This window comes from Martes martes, assembly GCF_963455335.1.
Source record: "Martes martes genome assembly, chromosome: 1".
NCBI lineage: Eukaryota > Metazoa > Chordata > Mammalia > Carnivora > Mustelidae > Martes > Martes martes.
This window is the reverse complement of record NC_137888.1, coordinates 195,388,971-195,409,885: the sequence shown is the minus strand read 5'-3', so window position 1 is coordinate 195,409,885 and position 20,915 is coordinate 195,388,971. Positions and strand designations below refer to the sequence as shown.

Below are 20,915 nucleotides of genomic sequence, written 5' to 3'. Positions count from 1 at the left end.
ACTGTCTGCTGATTTCTGTACTTCCTCTCATACCCCTCCTTAAAAGCACCTTACCAAACCTTAAAACTTGCTTTCTGACCTAGTGAGTAATACTGTATGACACCTTCTTTGCCACAAGCCCAAGACTACAAGTCACATCCTTTTGCCTGACTCCACTGGTCAAAATTACTCCCTAGAACACAAAATAAGCAGCAGAGAGAAGGGCCCAGCAGAGCACACACACTTGGCTCAGGCACAGCCAGCAGCACCCTCAGTGGCTCACGGACCCTGCAGGAAAGAATACTGGTGCTCACAGACAGTCGTGCATGCCCGCCCACCACCGGCTCCACGTGCATGTTCTCTGAGCACACAAGGGTCACAGGGTAGGAACAGACGACCACAGAGAGAAAAGAATATACTACCATCAACTGTCTTGCATTTTAGAAGTGACAGTAGCACACAGAGGAGATACTGATGGGGACACAAATATATGCTCTGAGCAGTGTTCTGAAGTTCTTCTAATAAAAGGTAAGAACTAGGGGCACCTGGGTGGCTCAGTCAGTTAAGTAACTGCCTTCGGCTCGGGTCATGATCCCAGGGTCCTGGGATTGGGTCCCCCATTGGGCTCCCTGCTCTAAATAGAGAGCCTGCTTCTCCCTCTCCCTCTGCCTGTCACTCTGCCTACTTGTGCTCTCTCTCTTTATCTCTCTGTCAAATAAATAAATAAAATCTTTAAAAAAAAAAAAAAAGGTAAGAACTAAGAACTTGGATTACTGAGATATATAGAACACTGTAGGGTTCAACTACAGAATGCATCACAATTCCAAATTCAGTTTCCTCAGAAATCACTGCACTGGACCCACAGCACCGTGTCTAAAATTCCTTACCAAGTAGCTCAAATAAAAATCAACTGGTAGGGCACCTGGGTGGCTCAGTGGGTTAAGCTGCTGCCTTCGGCTCAGGTCATGATCTCAGGGTCCAGGGATCGAGTCCCGCATCAGGCTTTCTGCTCAGTGAGGAGCCTGCTTCTCTCTCTCTCTCTCTCTCTCTCTCTCTCTCTGCCTACTTGTGATCCCTCTGTCAAATAAATAAATAAATAAAATTTTTAAAAAAATCGACTGGTATTTTTTTTTAATTTAGCTATATATCTGCCAAACAAGCAAAAGAATGCAAAAAAAAAAAAAAAAAATTCCAGAAAGTGATATAACTTGTTAGTCAATCTATGGTGCAGCAATTTTCTCAAAACCAAAATACAAAACAAATTATCTACACCTGTAACAAGCAGGCTGCACTCAGGGCTAGGGCTTCAAGGCCCGTCCACGCCTCACTGGTGCAGGGGCATCTGCGGACGCTGCCTGCAGGGGAAGGCGGAGAGTGGCGGGCAGGCAGAAGGCCTCTGTGCGACTCTATCTCCGAGTCCGCTGACTCTACTGCACCCACTTGCTTCTTCTCTGCATTTGGGGGACGGGGAGTGGTTGGAGAATGGTCTCTACAAATACACTAGCTCAGAAAAAAACTTTAAGTATTAGACAACTCATCTTAATCCTAGCACATTCAGTTGTCATTCGGGATAATTTCCACGATAAAAGACTGGAAATAACCCAAAATGTATACAAACAGGAAACTGAATGAATAAATTAAGGTGCATCCTGGGGGCGCCTGGCTCATACCTACCAAGGTAGAACATGTGGCCCTTGATCTCAGGGTTGTGAGTTCAAGCCCCAGCCTACAAAAAAAAAAAAAAAGAAAAGAAAAGAAAAAAAAGGTACATCCATACATTAGACTCCTAGGTAATCATTAAAAGAATGAGGCCAAGCTTTGTGTACTTGGATATAGCTAAGGTATTTTATTAATTTTTTTTTAGAATTTTTTATTTATTTATTTGACAGAGAAATCACAAGCAGGCAGAGAGGCAGGCCGGGGGGGGGGGGGGTGCAGAAGCAGGCTCCCTGCTGAGCAGAGAGCCCGATGCAGGCCTGGATCCCAGGATCCCAAGACCATGATCTGAGCCGAAGGTAGAGGCTTAACCCACTGAAGCCATCCAGACGCCCTATCTAAGGTATTTTAAATGAAGAGTACCACCAATTGTTTTTTAAGTGGGTGGGGAACTATATGTTTTTATACAAATAGAATTTTTCTGGGAAAAAAAAGAAACTAGCAATAAGAGTGGCCTACAGAAGGGATTGAGGGACTGGGGTTCTCAGTTAAGGAATACACTCTTTTTCACAATTTGAAAACATTTTACTATGTACACATATCCCTGTTTAAAAAAAATCAGTAAGTATTTAAGTCTATGGTTATGACAAAATCAAAGCAGTAGAAGGAAAAGTGTTGCCTCTCAACAGCAATCTTACTTTTCTTACCTATCTCTAAATTCTTTGTGGCAAATATTTGAATTTATTTAAACAAAGGTAGATATAGAGAGGTCCACTCTACCCTCCTCCTTCAAAACCACGATAACGTTCAATTTCTAAACATAATGCTAAAAAAAAAATTGCACTTGCTTCCCCAACCAAGATGCATAAATCTCTTAAATGTTTCCCTTTGTTGTAACCAAAGTTTAAATGATTCAAATATATTAATAAATCCATAACTGAAGTTGTTACATTTCATGTTATTATGTTCTAATCACATTTTATAAGAAACAGTTTCATCTAAAATTCTTATTGCTAAACCAACAAAGAACTTCAGTATTACTAAAGAGTCCAAATTTCCTAAACTCACCCCAGCCAAAAGTTACTTCAGTCATAAACTAGAGGGTTACCCCCATAGCTTCAAAATTTCCAAAACTTTTCCATTTCCAAACAGGACTGGGGAGGGAGGTTGCAGGCAAAGCCCAAGAAAGCGTGTCCAACCTTCTTCCACCTCTGTGGATGCCTTCCCTGGTCTCAGTGCCCCCAGAACACTGACTCAATGAACAACAGCGGGAGGACAGTGGATCCACTGGGTCTGATTCGGAAGCCCCGCCCAGGGTTCATGTACCAGTCACACTGGGCAAACCAAATGGCGAGTGCTGCTGCCCCGCCCCACCCCACACCCACAGAGAACCGGGCTGCTGACAGCAGTCTCTGCAACCAGCACCATGAGAAGTGAAGCAAATGCCTGGAGCTAATGCCCTTCACCTGGATTTTTACTAACAGAAATGTATTTCTTAAGGATGTATAAATGTGCAGGGGCCTTGGCAAAAATAATGACATAAGTTAATACTCTAATGAAAACAAAAGAAATGTTGCTAACCTAAAAGATTAACTAAAACAGACACTCCAAGCAGCAAAATATGACAAAAATATTGACTTCTCATAAAAAAATTTCTGAACATCCTGAACTGAACTGTAATACTGTACAAAAATGTCCAGGCTTAAAAAAAAAAATTATTCCTTAGATCATTTACAAGTTGGTTGTTTATTCACACCCCCATGTAACATATATGTATTTGCCATGCACTGTTCTCAGAACCAGGCGTGCCATGCTGATTAAGACAGACCCAGCCCCTCCTCATAACCTGTTGGTGGGAATGCTAACTGGTGCAGCCACTGAGGAAGACAGCATGGAAGTTCCTCAAAATGTTAAAAATAAAACTACCCTCCAATCCAGCAATTGCCCTAGTGGGTATTTACCCAAAAGAATACAAAAACATTAATTGAAACAGAAACACACAGGGCGCCTGGATGGCTCATTGGTTAAATGTCTGCCTTGGGCTCAGGTCATGATCCCAGAGTCCTGGGATCGAGCCCCACGTTGGGCTCCCTGCTCAGCAGGGAGTCTGCTCCTCCCTCTCCCACTCTCCCTGCTTGTGCTTGCTCTCTCCCTCTCTGTCAAATAAACAAATATGATCTTTAAAAAAAAAAAAATAAGAAAGAAAGAAAGAAAAGAAACAGATACATGCACCCCTATGTTACTGCAGCATTATTTACAAGAGCTAAATTATGGAAGCCAGCTCAAGTGTCCATCGACAGATGAATGGAGAAAGAAGATGTGGTGTATATATACAGTGTAATATTATTCAGCTGCAAAAAGAAGGAAATCTTGCCATTTGCAACATGGATGAAGCTAGAGAATATTACGCTAAGTTAAATAAGTCAGTCAGAGAAAGACAAATACCATATGATTTCACTCAAATGAGCAATTTAAGAAACAAACAAGCAAAGGGAAAAAGAGAGAGAGGTAAACCAAGAAACAGACTCTTAACTCAAGAGAACAAACTGATGGTAACCAGAGGGGAGGTTGGGGTCGGGGGGAAATAGTTGATACAGGTGATGGGCATCAAGGAGGACATGCGTGATGAGCACCAGGTGTTATATGGACGTGCTGAATCCTTATATTGTACACCTGAAACTAATATAACACTGTTAACTACACTGGAATTAAGATGAAAACTTTGATTAAAAAAAAAAAAACCAGTTCCTGTCTTCATGAAGTTTACAAGAGTAAACACAAGAACAAGGCATCAGGGCATTGTCTAGTTCTGTCACAAGGAACAATACGGAAAAACATCCTCAGAGTAGATTTTCGTATTCTCTAGAGTGTGGCTTCAAAGCATATGTAATAAATTGAAATTTTTTAATTTAAATTTTAAAATGAGCTGAAATAAGATAATTTCATATAGCGATAAGTGCCACAAAGAAAACCAAACACTAACGAGAACATAGCGCCTGGAGTGGAGGTAAGGATGTTGAAGGAAGGTTTCATCTCTGAGCTGAATCCCTTCCGGTGAAAAGGAACAAACGCTAACAAGCGTGGTGTGCTTGGAGGAACAGGGAACCCATGAGGCTGTGCTGTGGGAAAGTGGTGGGAAAGTGGCAGAGAGGACGGGGACAAACCACAAAGGGCATTATAGGCCACAAAAGGAGTTTGGATTTTATTCTAATGACGGTGGAAAGTCACTGGCAGCCTCGAAGCCTTGGAGTGACAAGAGGGAATCTGATTAAACATAATAGCTTCTTGTTTAGAACACAATTCATCTTCAAGGAGAAAGAACATTATAAACCGCCATGTGGCAATATCACTTCTGTGCCCTCATCAGCCAGAGCTGCTCCGCTCTCTACTCTCTGCTAGGTTGTGTGCAAGGTACTATACACAGGGTCTCTGACCTTGAGCTCACAGCCTGGTGGAGATGAGAAACACGGGACAAATGATTACAGCTGTGATATTTATAAGAGTGGAGCATGTACAATGCCAGTGAGCACCCAGGGCAAAGGGTAATTGGGCCTGGAGGAGTCCAGGAAGGAAGACCTCACACAAGACCGGAATCAGAGTCCTGTAGAGGGCAAGCAGGGATTTCCTCAGTGCACTCCCCTCTGGGCAACACCCAAGCCACTGGTGGGACACAAGAAAATGTAGGCACTACAAAGACTCCTTCTTTTAAAGTATATTATGTAGGATTTTTATGGTGGAATGGAGGAAAAAAGTTAACACATAAAACTTGCAACTGCAACTTCACAGGTATTGGTTAAATACAATTTTATTAAGAACTTCAAAAGCACAAACTTCAGTTCTAAAATAAATTAAGTCCTAGAGATTAACATACAGCACGGCAACTACAGGTAATAACACTGTACCACGTATTTGCTAAGAGAATAAAAGAGTTCTCATCACAAAAGAAAAAAGGCTTTTGTTAACTGTGTGTGGTAACGGACGTTATCTAGACTTATTGCGGAGGCCGTCCCCCAATATATACAAATACTGAACCATTATGCTGTACACCTGAAACCAATACAATGTTGTATGTCAACTGTAGCCCAACTTTAAAATTAATAATATTTTAATCTGTGTGTGTGTGCGTGTGTATTTGTGTGTGTGTTACCCATCGTGAGCTGGGGTTAAAGACTTTTTTGAATACCAACTTTCTTGCAGTCATTTTTATGCTCCCTAACCAATACAGGCTTTCATCAAAGTTTTCAGAGATGTAGAAAAAATTCCAAATACTCTCCACTTAGATTAAAAAAATGATTAACAATCTCCTGAAAGCCTTCTCTGTGTCTGCACACGGGCATATACATGTACTTCCAGAGCTACCTGGAAGTGTTGGAGACATGACGACATCTCACCTCTAAACTCTTCAGCTGCTGTCCCCCAGTAGAAAGGGCATTCTCCTATATAATCACAACACCATTAGTACACCTAAAAAAAAGAGAAAAAAGAAAAAATATCAACAACTCTTTAATATCATCTATCATCAGGTACATAGTTTCAAAATTTTTTAAATACAAGGAAAGGGTTTTATTGAGAAACTTACTGAAGGAATGTATTTTCATAAACTGATTAGATTTACTATTATTTATATTTCACTATTTTTCATTTCTTTTTTTTTAAGTTTTAAAATTTATTTATTTGACAGGTAGAGATCACAAGTAGGCAGAGAGGCAGGCAGAGAGAGAGGAGGAAGCAGGCTCCCCTCTGAGCAGAGAGCCCGAAGCAGGGCTCAATCCCAGGACCCCAGGATCATGACCTGAGCTGAAGGCAGAGGCTTTAACCACAGAGCCACCCAGGTGCCCCACTATTTCACATTTATTATTTGTAATTTATTATTTGTAATTTATTATTACATTTCTAAATGTAATAATACTTTTAAGTTAAAAGTCTAATTTTTACGGGCGCCTGCGTGGCTCAGTTGCTTAATTGTCTGTCTTCAGCTCAGGTCATGATCTCAGGAGTCTGAGGATGGAGCCCGCGTGGTTGTGGTCTGGCTCCCTGCTCAGCAAGGACTCTGCTTCTCCCTCTCCCTTTGCCCCTCCATCCCGTGTGCACTTTCTCTCAAATAAATAAATAAAATCTTTTTTTAAAAAAAGATCAATTTTTTAAAAGTCAATTTGTTAAATATTACAAGAATGATTAATCAAACATGGCAAAAAAAGTGTGAAAGTGGTCCATGCAAGACTGACATTTTGGAAGTGCTGTGTTAGTGGAAGGACACTCTAGACAAAGGGACCTCCAGGGAAAAGGATGCATGAAGGGCAGGGTGTCAGTGAGAGGGAGGGAGGTGAGTGGGACGGTCACTGAAGGGAAGCTCTTTGAGGACTCCGCCTGCTTTCCTGAGGAGTCTGGACTTCACCCTACTGGCAGTGGAAGTTTTACATTATACAATCACGTTTGTTGACAAAGCTCTTCTGGCCAGTCTGTCAGATGGACTGGAGAGCAGGGAAGATTGCGGGGGGGGGGGGGGGGGGGGGCATTTGGAGTCAAGAGAACAAGGTTTATACTTTTCACTGCAAATATTTTAGTTACATTATGGGTTGAATAAACCTGCTATACTGGTAAAGGGACAAAACAAAAACATAAAATTAAACTAAGCTTATCTTGAATGTTCATGTTACAGAAATGCAGCTTTAAAGACGGAAAGGTACAGTCAGGAGAGACTAAATTTTGAAAGGAGCCCTTGGGCACTTGTGAAGTTTTCAGCATTTAATGGAGCTGGCTCTTTTTAATACCCAGTTTCACTTTCCAAGGTGGCTTTCCTTTTCCTTGGCAAGATTCATCACTGGCACTAATTTTGTATTTATCAGTCACAATTAAAACTTTCCAAAGGAAAACCAATGGGAAAGAGGTGGGGTGCAAAAAAGATAAAGTGATTTTCAAATACACAGAGTGCCCTCAGGACAGAACTGGCAGTAACTGCAGGAGCTCCACGCACAGAGTCCAGGGGCCAGATGCCAAACCTGCCTCGAGGAGGAGGAGGCGGCGGAGGGCAGCACTGGGAGGCTGGCTAAGGGCAGGACCGGACACTGGCCCTTCACTCCCTTCCTCCCCCGGACACCTCTACTTGTGTTTATGTTACACACTGGGCTTCCTAGAAAGATTCATTTGAACAAAATGTTCCTTAGCTTTAAAAATGTCTCAAAGCAAACGAGTCAGATCTGCATGAATATTCCTAATTCGGAGGCTGGTAATTCAAGAAGACTCTGCGTTCCACAAGAGAGCTGTCGGGGGACAAAACAAACACCATCACTGAAGAGGAACATAAAGAAAGAGACCTGGGCGGACAGCCCTGCTGGACGAGCAGCAGCTTCGGGGTAGATTGAGAGGCTATGGGTTGTCTGGGACCTGTGTCTTTTGAGGGCCCAGTGAGGCAACCAAACTGGAGATCCAGACAGCAACAGACATGTGGAGGTAAAGCTTAGCAGAAAGGGTTAGGAAGGCACAAGGGCTAGGGGAAGGTGAACGTGGATGAATCCACCAAGACAGATGTAAACGGAGAAACAAGGGAAGGTCTGAAAAAGTCACAGAAGGCAAAAAGAAAAGGCTCTTCCTCAAGACAGGACCCCGGGGGCCACACACGCAAAGGACCACTTCAAGAGGGGACCCTAAATGCGAGATAGCCTGTGTCCAAGAACAGAGAGAACACAGGCTGGACAGCTTGGGGGTGGTGGTCTATGAAGCAGAGGCTGCAGAAGGACAACAGGGCAAGAGTAAGGGTACTGGCTGGGAAGCAAGTGAAAGACTGGACAATGGGTCCAGGTCTAAAGGGGCTGGAACTCTGAGAGAAAAAGGAGATCACAATGAGGTCCATGATGAGACAGGGGAATACGGAAGCCCCTCGAGGAAGCTACAGAAGAACACACCAAAACTTAAGATTTCGCTAGTAGAAGTGTTCTGGAAAGAGCTCCTTTTAGACAAGTTAACAGGAAGCCAAAATCAGAGTAAAGGGTTGGGACAATGTCTTCAGAACCCTGTAATGCCTTAAGGAGGCAGCAGGAGTCACGAAATCCTCCCCTCCAGCACTCACTGCAGAGAAGGGACACCCACCCTAGCAGGGAAGGCCAGAGCTGGGCCTATCCAGCCCCTTGTCATGCCTACTACAGGCAACAGGGTCTGGCAAAAGTCATTTAAAGCTGCTCTCAGTTCATCCAGGAGCCTCTATCTCCCCGTAAGGAAAACAGGGCCCCAATAACATCTAAGAGATCTAAGTTTGTTTTCCAGTTTGTGTAAAATGTTACTTGTATTAAAAATAATAATAACTATGCATATTTTAAATGCAAATATAACTCGTGCTTGAGGACTAGGAAATTAGTTTTAAAAAGGAAACAAAATGGGGGTGGCTGCTGGGTCAGTTGGTAGAGCTTGTGACTCTTGATCTCAGGGCTGTGAGTTCAAACCCCACACTGGGCAGGGAGCTTACTTACAAAAAAATAACAATAATGTCTCATCTAACAGTTTACTTACAAACCCCAATGCTTGTTTTAAAAATTAACAAACTGACTCATATATAAACTGGTCTCTTCACAATATTTAACTGACAATTCAGGAGCATGACACACACGAGGGAGAGAATGGAGTAAAAGGTGCTCATTAGTGTCCTAGGGAGAGTATCAACCACCAAAGAAACGGACACATTCAGAAAAACCTTACTAATTCTAAGCAGCAACTAACCACTCTGATTTCCTTAAGAACTGAGAAGTTAAGGCACCAAAAAAACAAAAACAAAAACGAAAACTCAGGCTTCACAACACTGTCAATTTTTCAAGGGTTTCAAGAAAAATAGTCAAAAGCAGCCTTGTCAAGAAGATAGTGACGGGGTGGGGATCCCCAAAGGACCTGCCCTCCCCCAGTAACAAACAGCATTCAGGAGAGTCACCCCATGCGTACTCCACAAACACAGGCCAGGCACTACAAAATAAGAGTCAAAACAATAGTGAAAGAAAAAAATGTCCACCTCTTTGGCCATTCTGGGACTACTGACTGCTCCACTCGTAATCCTCAGCTTTGTCAGAACTGCCTTCCCTGTCTGAGACTGGCAATCTGAATGACACAAATGCAAAGTGAAAGCAAGGCAATAAACTTAAAATCTGAAGCATTAATTATGTAGCATCATTTTTATGTAGGTTATTGAGCCTCTTTAAACCCTCACTAGTTTTCCACAAAACTAGAAGTGAGATGTTCAATATGGCAAAACCTCAACTCACCGGAACAGCTGGCGAATGAGTCACCACCGACTCGCGCCACTCAGAGCGGAAGGCTTGTTGACAATCTGAGCACAAACTTTCTGGGCTCACTGTTCTGGGGAGAGGCTCCGACCCAGACCAACACGGTGAACAGCTGTGATTACCCGGGAAGATGTAGTCCCAGGACACACAAGGCTCTCTGTCCCCACCCAGGTAAGACCCCAGACTGCAGCGACCCTACTCTCACGCTTCCATCTCTCTGAGGTCCCGACAGCCAAGCGTGCCAGGACTGCGTCTGAGGAAGAGGCACCTGGTTCTCACAGCTCTGCGGGCAGCCTCCAGACTCTTCCAAGGGAGAGAAAAGAGCCCTCCTGCACAGGGTTCTGTGACCTCTATTTCACCTGCTGCCAAAAATCTTTTTAAAAACGTATTTCCTCACAAGGCAATTCTGATGCACATGCTACAGTACAGACGAGCCCTGAGGACATTATGGTGAAACAGCCACTCGCCAGAACTCAGATACACAGGACTCCACGTCCCTGAGGCAGCCAGAGTTGTCAGTCGTAAGACGGGAAGTACAATGCTGTCTGCCAGGGGCTGGCAGCGAGAGGGAAAGGGGGGGTTACTGTCCACGGCCTTGGAATTTCAGTTTGGGAAGATGAAAACACTCTAGAAATGGAAAGCAGTGGCAACTGAACAACACTGTGAATGTGAGTTGTACATTTTAAAATGGGACATTTTGGGATGCTTGGGTGGCTCAGTTGGTTAAGCGTCTGCCTTCAGCTCAGGTCATGATCCCGGGGTCCTGGGATCGAGCCCTGCATCGCTGGGCTCCCTGCTCAGTGGGGAGCCTGCTTTTCCCCCTCTCCCCTGCTTGTACTCTATCTCTCTTTCTCTCTCAAATAAATAAAATCTTTTAAAAAATAAATAAAATAAAATGTGAAATTTTATGTTACGTATAATTCCTCACTGTTCACTATGTTCTAGACAGGTGACATGCTAAGTGATTCTGTGATGTCACCATCTCAGTCCAAGAACGTTATTTATTTTCACACAAGTAAAAATGAGCTAAAATGGTATCTTAAAATTATGATCCCAAATTACCATGTATTATTTTTAACATGGAGAAAGTATGTTTTACAAAAAATGACCCATAAGAAAGAACACTAGCAAAAACTCTGAGACCAGAAAGCACTCTAATCTGCGGAGCAAATTAATGTGAAAAGAATGAAAAACTACCAGCAACTTACAGGAAGTCTTACCACCGAGCAGATATTACAAAGCAGCCCCCTCAAATATTTTTTTAAAACTATTCAGGGTAAAAATAATAATTTGGAATTCAAATCAAAATACTTGTTGGTTAACCCTAAATTGAATGTCAGCAGGAAAAACTTGAGGTATTTTAATAACAGCTCAATTTCTCCGCCCATCTCTTGTTGTCATTCCAAATACGTGACTGTCCTGCACTTGCCACTGCAACAAACTCCCTTCCCTCCCTCATCGAAGACCTTCTCCAAATGTCGTCCCAGACCAAACAGGTAATCTCAACTGCCTTATCCACCCCAAATCAATCAGTGTAGCAAGTAACCCATCTCTAAATACAGGAGAAATGTCAAAACGGAACCTGCAGGCAGCACTGGACACCATGAGAAATGCCACCTTGTAGCCTCTCCCTGCACAGCCAAATGCTTGACTCTGAAGTTACCAACTATGAAACCACAAAGTTCAAAACGTATTATCTTGTAGCACAACATACAGGCTACATCTTTTGTTTTTTAATTATGTCCTTGAGTGGTCATCTAAAGATTAAGAGAGCTGAATAAAGTTAAAAACATCCTCTTGGATAAGAGACTAGACATTAATCAGATACAAATCTTCAGGTGCCTCTGAGTTAAAGGCAAAGGTTTACATTCAAACTTGTTAAAACTTCTGCAGTGAAGTCATAGTTTTTCTACTACTAACTTGTCTTTGTTCTTATCCTCTCTCCCACTTTTGTAAAATTTAAAAATGAACTTGCAACAACCTGACCACATCCTTTTTATTTTAAATCATTTTCCAGTGGGGCTAGTACCACTTGAAGAAACAGAGTCATATCAAAATCCCGCTCCCTAAAGCCTAATGGTTCAAAATCTCCCCCAGTAACCAAAATCCCCAGAGACTTTTGTCCAATTTAACAACTATATATAAGGAGAAATATTTTTTCAATTACAAAACATCCCAGTTAGATAATAAATACTATCTACTAAAAGAAAACTACCCTGCAATTACAAAAGTTATAGGAAATCATAAGACAGAAAATCTTTAATATAAAAATTTTGACATTCAAAATACCTGCCTACATAATGGTCTGTTCTGGATTATATTCATTTATTAAAATGAACATAACATTAAGTTTTAATGGAAAGGTCAATGAAGTTTAGACAGTCACCTGTTCTATAGACTTCGGAGTCAAATGATGTCTGCATCCACACCCTCACTCTGTAGCTAAGCCCAGTCTAGTTACCATTGTGAAAGCAAAAATACCCTACAGAACCAGCAAGGTTATGGACAGGAAAAGCAGTTTTAAAGAGAAAAATCAAAATTTTCAAAGAAACAAATATCAAAAGAGGAAATGCCCTTTTATATGCATTTTGTTTCTAATGTTGCATCTTTAGTTGCATCTCTCAAAATTTTAAAAATTTTAAGTGAAATATCTGACAATGCAAAAGTTAAGAAATCTAAAAAGATGTGCGTGCGTGCGCACACACACACAAAACCAGTGCATCAATTTTAACTAAGTGACAGATTACTATCTTAGCTAATGATGCTGTGAATCTTGGGAGTAGGGTAACCAAATCCAGCTTAGTGTTGGCTAATCAACTGACTGGCTTAATCAAAGAAAACAGAATTATTCAGCAGAAACCATTCCATAAAAGAAAATCTTTGAACTTTGCAGACTATGCCCCCATAAATCCCTACCACAGGCCTTAACACTGTTCCAACTTTGCATCACACAGGTGTCCTTGCAGTAAAAAACACAGGCCATTGTGAAAAATTACCAAGAATTCACTGACAACTTCTAACTCCTCCCCTTTAGGAGCAGAAACAAGAAAATGTATAGGACTGGGCGCCTGGGTGGCTTAGTGGGTTAAGCCGCTGCCTTGGGCTCAGGTCGTGATCTCAGGGTCCTGGGATCGAGTCCCGCATCGGGCTCTCTGCTCAGCGGGGAGCCTGCTTCCCACTCTCTCTCTCTTTGCTTGCCTCTCTGCCTACTTGTGATCTCTCTCTCTCTCTGTTAATAAATAAATAAATAAATCTTTAAAAAAAAAAAGAAAAAGAAAATGTATAGGACTACATTAAAAGGTATTTGGGAAGAATAAGCAAATTGCTGGAAGTACTTGCTTCAGTGGAGAATATAAAAAACCCAACTTCCTAGAGGGCCAATATAAAAAAGTATCCTAATCATGTTGAAATTAAAAAAAAAAAATTAACCACACCTGGCATTGCCTCTCTGCCTACTTGTAATCTCTCTCTCTCTGTCAAATAAATAAATAAATAAATCTTAAAAAAAAAAAAAAAGAAAAAGAAAATGTACAGGACTACATTAAAAGGTATTTGGGAAGAATAAGCAAATTGCTGGAAGTACTTGCTTCAGTGGAGAATATAAAAAACCCAACTTCCTAGAGGGCCAATATAAAAAAGTATCCTAATCATGTTGAAATTAAAAAAAAAAAATTAACCACACCTGGCATTGCCTCTCTGCCTACTTGTGATCTCTCTCTCTCTCTCTGTCAAATAAATAAATAAATAAATCTTAAAAAAAAAAAAAAGAAAAAGAAAATGTACAGGACTACATTAAAAGGTATTTGGGAAGAATAAGCAAATTGTTGGAAGTACTTGCTTCAGTGGAGAATATAAAAAACCCAACTTCCTAGAGGGCCAATATAAAAAAGTATCCTAATCATGTTGAAATTAAAAAAAAAAATTAACCACACCTTTTGTTTTTGCTTTCACCACTAGAGTTTTAATGACTTGATAAACCAGGCAAATATCCTGCATATATAAATCAAGTTAATTGCTGTCATTTAAAAGGTTGTTAAAGCTTTATGCCCACATTCTTTAATTCACTGAACTTTAAAAAATCAATTTTCATTCAATTTTCTCAGCAAATTCTAGGCTTTAAGGAACTGAATCATCTACTAACACCTTAAACACTGACTTGTTGGGAAAGTTCATGATCCATCCTCCAAACCTACTGTCTGGAAATACACCAGTATTCCAAAAATGGGAAATAACACATCGGTACTGGGCCTGTGACCACAAGGATGCCTAACAACCATGGATCCAAATCTGCAAAGCCTTGCCTCAGCTGACAAGTAGGCTTCTGGCTAAGAAGTCTCACAATTCCAGGTAGTTAAAAGTGTAAAAACTGTTATAAAAGCATTTAGAGTCATGGCAAAAATGACCATAACTCCAAGTTTACACACCTGTTGTCCTTCAGCTTAATATTGCCCCTCACCCTTAAAAGGGCCCTGTTATGTAAAAAAAATTCACCAGTGGTGCCAGAAGTGGTCACCTTGGGGAGGGGAGAGGTGCCTGCTGAATGAGAGCAATATAAAGAGAGCCCTTTGGGAGGCTGAAAGTGCTGTGCATCTTGATCTGAGTGTGGTTATTAGGGCATACAGGTCATGTAAGTTCTTACTGTAAATTAGACCTCAATTAAAAATACATACATAATTTTTAAAACACATTGAAATACATTTGTAAATGTCTTTGTTCAAACAAGAGACACAAAATAACACTAGATGTAGCAACTAAGATTTTTTTCCAAATGTATTTTAATTAAGATGTATATTTATTGTGAGCACTTTTATGTAGAACCTGTCAAAATACAGACTGTGATTTTTTTAATCTCTCATTTTAAAAAGTTGCCAAATTGACATCTGAAAGCATGCAGAAAGATGAGCTCTTCATTCTCTGATTTTGCAAATAAGGAAAACCAAAATCTTTAGGGTAAGAACCATACGGAGATAAGGCAGCCAGTCAATGACAACAGTAGTAACAGCACTGTCCTGAGCTTGAGCCACTCCCGTTTCCACCGGGCTGTTACTTTTGTGACCTTATAAACAAATATGAACTCTGGATCTACCCATGGCCTAGGAGGATTCAACACGCTCCTCAAAATACCAGGCCAACAGGCCCCAAAGTGCACACACAAAGACACACTCATCTTCCCTCTTTCTAGACAGCTGGCAAATGATCAATTACATTTTCAGGCAGGCATTTTTCTTGCGATGCAATCAAGTGTGACATCTTTAAAATGTGGTTCAGAAGGAAAAGGTATATGCAGGGATTGGCAAAATCCGTCTTATTTCCTTTCAAATCTCTTTGATGGTTACTTGGTTCTCAAAACTATGTCACTAAGTAGGACTCAGGAAAACATCGCTAGGGGCCATTCACCAGCAAGGCTTTGCTTGACCCGCCAGGAATCACCCCCACTAAATAGAAATCTTGCCTCTGCCCGGGGTGTCCTACCCAACTCTCCGCACAGAACAAGACTTGCAGGTGACCTGTGCCTTGCGGCTCAGTTTCCGATCCCAGTGAACAGCTGACATCTCGCTAAAAACTTAACATACATCCTTTCCGCGGGAATTTATTTCTGTTCTCACAAGGCGTTTCTGCTCCCCACCAGAGCAGGCCTTGCTTCTCAGGACTCTCTGCTCGCCTCTCCACCGTCTCGTCTTCACGGTTTAAAACGAGACTTGAAGAACAGAAATCGAAACGGTCGCGGCCCTCCCGAGCGCAAGTCGGGGCCCCGAGCGAGCGGGTCCGGCCGGGGTCGGCCGGCGGGTGCCGGGCGAGCCCACTGCCCGCTCGCGCGCGGCTCCGGGGAGGCCCAACGCACTCCACCACGCTGGCCCGAAGCAACCGGTTGCGGCGGCCGCTAGACGCTCTCCAACAGCGCAGCGGCCACCTCGGCCCTCCGAAGTTCCGACCGCCGCGCGGGCAGCGCTCCCCCCGACCCCCGCTGCGGGTTCGCGCCCCGGCCCCGGAGCGAGCCCGGGGGGCGGGTCCGCGGGGGCTCGGCGGGCGGGAGCGCGGGACGCGCCGGGAGGGGCGCGCGGCGGGCCCAGCGCGCCGGGGAACTTGGGCGCCCGCCTGTACCACCGCCCGGCCACTTTCCTTTCACGCCCCCGGGGCGGCCGCGCAGTGCGCCGCCCGCCCGGGGCCGCGGGCCGCCGCAGCCGCCGCTTGCCGCCGCGGCGAGGCGCCCAGGCGCGCTCCTGCAGCCCGCCCGGCCGGCGCGCGGGGCCGCGGGGGCGCGCGAGGCCGCGCGCGGGCGCCGCGCTGCACCCCCCCCGCCCCGCCCCCGCCCCCAACGTGCCGCCGCCGCCCGTTGGCGCCTCAGCCCGCGCGCCCGCCGCCCGCCGGCTCCCGGCGGTTTTTCGTTGGCAAAGTTGCGCGGCCCCCTCGAGGGGGGCGCCGCGCGGTCCCCCGCCCCAGCGCCGCCGCCGCCCCTTCAGGCCGCCGCGCGGGAAGGCCCAGCTGGCGGCCCCGCTTTTTTACCTGCCGGGAGTTTTCGCGCGCGCCCTCGCTCGATCGCTGGCTTTTCCCCTTCTCGCGCTCGTTTTCTTTCTTTCTTTCCTTCTTTTCGCTTCCCCGCGCGGGCGCTTTTTCCGCTCGCGCCACCCGCGCTCGCCCGCTCGCGCCCTCCTTCCTGCTGGGCTCGGCGGAGCGGGGCGGCCGGCAGCTCTCCCCGCCCCCCTCCACCCGCGCTCCGGCGGAGGCGGCGGCGGCGGCGGCGCTCCGCGCTCCGACTCATTCCAATATGGCACGGGTGCAGGGCGCATGCGCCCGCGCCCCCCCCCATCCGCGCTCCTCCCGGCAGCCCGCGCCCCTCGCGCCGCGCGCGTGGCGCCCCCGGGCCGGGAGCCCCCGGGCCGGGCCTCCCCGAGTGGGCCCGCAAGTCTTCCAGACCCGCTGGGGCCGCGCGGGATGCGAGGTGTTCGGGCAGTGAGGGGTCGGGGAGGGGGTGCTCGGCGCCGCCAGCCACCCCCGCCCCTCGTGCCCCGAGCCACAACTTGCCGCGGACATCCCCGAGGCCGCGGCGCAGGGCAAGCGGTGGCGCCTCCGGCCCCCGACGGCAAGGCGGCCGGGTGCGGGAGGGTCCCGAGAGGGAGACGCGCTCCAGGGACCCAACGTCCACCCTGTCCCTTACCCGACCCACGAGGGAAGGGCCCTCGCGCCTCACCTCGGGGTGTGCACGGAGCCGCACGGAACCCACTGGCGTCCGCGGGTCGGTCCTGGCTCCGGGGCCGGGGCGAAGCGCGCCGCTGTCGTCCGCACGTGACCGCCTCGGGCAAGATGGCATGAGCCGAGGAACGGACCGAGCGGCGGCTGAGCCCAGATGGGAGCGTGTTGCAGCCAGAGGGCTGCGTCCACCCGCCTGGCCCACGTCGGGGATCTGATGCGTCCTTCGAGACCTGGAAGGGCACCCAAGTGCCCGGTGTCTGCGAAGTCAGCCTCGGGCCCCCAGGCGCACTGGGTGTCTTCAGGCCACCGCAGGAGGCGCCCTGTAAATCCGAGTTTTCCTGCCGCTCGGGGCCCTAGCGAGGGGGCATAAGACGGCTGCCGAATTCGGGCAGGAGAACCGGGGGCCCGGAGCTGGAACGGAAGTTCAAAGGTGGCTGCAAGGATTCCTCGCAACCCAAGGTGCCCACAAGCGGTTACGTTCTCCCAGCTCGCCCCTTCCCCTGCGAGTGCAGATGCCGGTGGGACACCCTCCTCCTCCCCTCTTGCTATGGGAAGTTGCCTCCGGAAGGGAGTCCTCCTGCAGCCGGGACCCAGGAGTGCCCCGACTCCCCGGCCTGGGGAGGAGGTCTCCGACTGGGCGCTGATGACTCTTTCCTTTAAGGAAGGAGGGGCCCCGCTGCAAGAGCGAGATCTGAGGTGCCAAACGCGCTGAGAAATATTACCCCACTTTACGGACAAACTTGCCCAAAGTCACGCTGCTGGCTGAATTTGAATTTTTTTTTAACCATCACTTAAAAGACAACATGACAACTAGAGCAAGAAAAATGTACAAATAAAGTATCCATAATACTAGGGAACCCATAAAACCTTCCACCTATATACATGTCTTTACAAAGTTGCAACCAACCACACATTTTTCTCTTGTGTTTGCTACTATCACTTCACATTTTCTTCTATTCACATGATTCATTCTGAAGGTGTGCAGGGATCCTCCTACATTTACTCAGTCTCCCAATGTGGTATATTTGGGTTCTTTACCACTGTTTGCTAATATGTCCTTTAATTCTGCACTCGGGACAAATTCTTGGCAGTTGCCAGGTGGAAGGCTGAAGGGTCTTGTTCCACAGTGCCATAGGACCTTCCCAGATCACCACCCGGCTCACTCTGCTGCCTCCCACTGATGAGTGTAAGGAGCATAATACACATCACTAAGCAGTGGGCACCATCTCTTTTGTCCCCTCCTACTTTACTAGTATGTCAGTAGTTCAAGGTTACTTTAGCCTTTCTTAGATGACTTTAAAAATGAATGTTTTTTCATCATTTATTGTCTGGTTGTTCATATCCATTCATCTGCTGGGGACTTAAAGTTCCTCCAATGTCGAATAAGCATTTTTTAGATTATCAGTATTATTCCTGTGTCATCAATGATGCAAATATTTCCCAGTCTGTTTTTCTTTTTTTGTTTTACTTTAATGTTCAATCTGTCATTCTAGTCCTTTGTGATTTTATTGCTTGAATGTTGAAAAAATGAGCTTTCTTCCACCCATCTGATGGTCTGTTTTCTGCTAATTTTCTAAAATTTCATTTTATATTTAATTCTTTGATGACTATCCATCCCAAGTTTATTTTCCTGTGTGGAATAAAATATGGGCTTAACTCACCACCAGCACCAACCAGTTTTTACTGCTTGTGCAATCATCATTTATTAAATAAATTTTCCCTACCCTTTGTTTAGTAAAATCTATTTTTACAGTAGGCTTTTGATTCAGGTCAATCTGTTTCTTCATTTCTTTTCACAGACCTCAGTTTGAGCAGATACTATGTGGATCTAAATATTGGTTCTTTAGCATAGGTTCTAACATCTAACAGGGCTATCTTGCCATTCACAGAGTTTTCTGTTATTCAAGATATCACTTGGTAAACACACCAGTTTCTGTGTCCATACACATCCTAGTTAACCTAGAAGAATTAAGAATTCTTTGAAGATAGGACCATCCAGCCCCATGACCTTGGCAAGTTACTTATCCCATCTAGGCCTAGGGGATATATAAAATGGGGATAAAAGTAACACCTGCCTGACAAGCTCGATGTTAGACACATAGTAAATGCTCGGGAAATGTCAGTTGTTGTTACTGGTATTTTTAGTCCTAAAGCAAAATTGAGGTTTTTGCATGAAGTTGCATTAAACCTATGAATTAATTTAAATAGATAGAATATTCTATAATATGTCACTTTCCCAACTGGGACATGTACTATCTTTCCATTTATTTGAATATTTTAAAACTCAGAAATCAGGTTCCTTGTTGATTCCAGCCTCCCTCTACTTCATGACACCTGAGGAAGAGGAAGAGTGGAGATCTGAAGAAGTCTTTACAGTGGAGGAAGATTTAAAACTTACCATTTGAGAGTCAGCCTTGTGCCTGGCGGGTGTAGGTGTGGGTGTGGGCACACACGCATGAAATCTCCTTTCACCCTTGCACCATCCCTCAGGATAGATCATGGTGTTCCTGTAGACAAAGAGCAAACTGGAAACTTCCAGGTCACTCTTAGTGAAAGGCAGAGGTAGGCCACAAACCAGGTATGTCGGTTCCTGCTGCTTGGAAATTCAGGTGGGAGTCCTGCACAGAAGAGCACGAAGAAAACGGACTTCTGGTCATGGCACCTCCCTGCCCCAAAGCCTCCCAGGGCTTTGCCACTGCCATGTCCAAAAGACCTACTTTGGCCTGTGAGACAGGCCCTGCCCACCCTCCTCACTTACCAGTCACGGCTCATCTGCCTTGCTTGCCGAAGTTCAGCTGTGTCTGTCTCCTTTCCACCCCATAAGTATGTCCAAGTCCTTCCCACCACAGGGCCCTTGCACACATTGTTCCCAATGCCTGGAACACTCTTCCTCTCACCTCCCCAACCAAATTCGCATAGCTGGTACCTTCACATTGTTCTGGTATCTGTTTAGCAAGGTAAGGTGGTCTCCTCAGAGAAGACGTCCCTACTTATCCCACATAAACAGGTTCTCTCTCTCTCTCTTTCTCTCAACCTCCTTCCCTCCCTTCCTCCTTCCTAATTGTTTCTTCACAATTACTTTTTTTTTAAAGATTTTTATTTATTTATTTGACAAAGTGAGAGATCACAAGAAGGCAGAGAGAGAGGGGGAAGCAGGCTTCCAGCTGAGCAGAGAGCCCGATGCGGGGCTCGATCCCAGGACCCTGAGATCATGACCTGAGCCGAAGGCAGAGACTTAACCAACCTGAGCCCCCCAGGGGCCCCTTCACAATTACTTTTTATAATTTAATCTGTATTTGTCATTTGTTTGAGTTCTATCACCTCATCTAATCCCACAGAAAGATATCAGTTCCCCTGAGGGCAGAGAGTTAGCTAGCTAGCCCTTTCCCTGCAGGCGGTGGGTGGATGAGAAGGTGCCCACTGGTCAGCTGGTGGCATCTAAGACCAGAAGTTGGCACACCGTGAGGCACCTGGGCCATTCCCAACGCTATCTCTATTTCCTACTGGCTCTGTTGGGTAGAGCTTTTACCCCCCGTCCTCACTGACCACGGGGTGAGTGTTCAACCACCCCCATATGAATGCCCTATCCCTTGAACCCTTGCCTGTTACTCCCAGGCAGGCCTGTTCTCTGCCGTGCTGTATCCGCCCAGGACCTTGTTCTGGATGAGAACGTGAGAGCCAGGCCTGGACCCTAGGCACCAGCTGAGCCCTCGGCCAGGGCTAGGGGCTGTTCTCAACTCCAGAAAAACATAATTCCAAAGAATGCCAGGCCCTGCTGTTAGCCATCAGCAGATCTCCATCGCCACTGGGCAGGCAGCTCCCTTT

The 20,915-nt window shown here is 45.5% G+C and overlaps 1 protein-coding gene across 2 annotated transcripts in view; it reads right to left on the bottom strand.

Annotated features, from left to right (window-relative positions):
- Positions 1-16,616, bottom strand: part of SFMBT1 (Scm like with four mbt domains 1) — a 120,551-nt gene extending 103,935 nt beyond the window's left edge. Inside the window, exons 1-2 of one of the 2 annotated variants that reach the window (XM_080812245.1) lie at positions 16,404-16,616; positions 6,027-6,099 (exon numbers count right to left, since the gene is read on the bottom strand). The gene's annotated coding sequence lies outside the window, so the exon portion shown is untranslated. The remainder of the gene's footprint in view (positions 1-6,026; positions 6,100-16,403) is intronic. The other variant, XM_080812246.1, reaches the window with a different exon arrangement.
- Positions 16,617-20,915: the final 4,299 nt, after the last annotated feature.